This window comes from Micromesistius poutassou, assembly GCF_964030765.1.
Source record: "Micromesistius poutassou genome assembly, contig: SCAFFOLD_5393, whole genome shotgun sequence".
NCBI classification, from domain to species: Eukaryota; Metazoa; Chordata; class Actinopteri; order Gadiformes; family Gadidae; genus Micromesistius; species Micromesistius poutassou.
In genome coordinates, this window is record NW_028179408.1 from 15,001 (window position 1) to 16,315 (window position 1,315).

Below are 1,315 nucleotides of genomic sequence, written 5' to 3' on the forward strand. Positions count from 1 at the left end.
TGGGTGCTGGCCCAGTACGGGTCCCGGTCCCGGTCCCCCGGGGCCTGGACCTGGGGCCCCTCATGTGGGGGTGTTGCTGGGGGGTCTGCTGGAGGCATGGAGGTCGGGACTGGGGGTGTGGGACGTTGTAGGGGGAGGCCTGGTCCGTGTGTGTCTGGGTCTGGGTGCTGGCCCAGTACGGGTCCCGGTCCCGGTCCCCCGGGGCCTGGACCTGGGGCCCCTCATGTGGGGGTGTTGCTGGGGGGTCTGCTGGAGGCATGGAGGCCGGCTCTGGGGGTGTGGGACGTTGTAGGGGGAGGCCTGGTCCGTGTGTGTCTGGGTCTGGGTGCTGGCCCAGTACGGGTCCCGGTCCCGGTCCCCCGGGGCCTGGACCTGGGGTCCCTCATGTGGGGGTGTTGCTGGGGGGTCTTCTGGAGGCATGGAGGTCGGGACTGGGGGTGTGGGACGTTGTAGGGGGAGGCCTGGTCCGTGTGTGTCTGAGGAAAAAAAGAAAGAAAAAAGAGGCAAAAACCACTTCAAGTCTTGTGGACCCTCCAGGGGACCAGGACCACGTCCTGTGGCAGGCCCAGAGAGTCCACCATCCCGGACTGGCAAGAACATCAAGTCCCCCTGAGCCTGGATGAACTAAAGAAACCACAAAGTCCATTTAAACTACCATGGGACGTGTTTTGGAAATTTAACAGAGTCTTTTCTGTAAATCTCCTAAAACGCAACCCATGGTGCACTAACTCTGGGACTCTGTCTGATTTTGAGAAAAAGAGAGAATCAAAAATCAGACAGAGTCTTTTCTCCGTAGTCTACCAGGGGCAGCTTTTAGTATACCATGGGTTGGTTTTAGTATACCATGGGTTGGTTTTAGTCTACCATGGGTTGGGATTTTCGGGTTTTTATACCAGGGGTACCGAAAACAAGAAAAATAGCAGTCTGCAGCCTGTAAAACTCTGGGCTTCGCCTACTACACGTTTGACCCCTGTGTTGGAAGGACATAGCCCATCCCGTGTGTAAGGGGGGCTCCAGGGGAAGAAGGCAGAGAACGGCCTGGAGGTCTTCTGGAGGCTCCAGAGGAGGGGGAACACGTCGCGTGTGAGGCCGAAACGGCTCACCATGTCGGACTGAATAGTGTAGTGAGTAGCCCCGAGTCTGGAGGTCTTTAGGACCCTCCAGAGGAGGGGGAACACGTCGCGTGTGAGGCCGAAACGGCTCACCATGTCGGACTGAATAGTGCAGCGAGTAGCCCAGAGTATGGAGGTCTTTAGGACCCTCCAGAGGAGGGGGAACACGTCGCGTGTGAGGCCGAAACGGCTCACCATGTCGG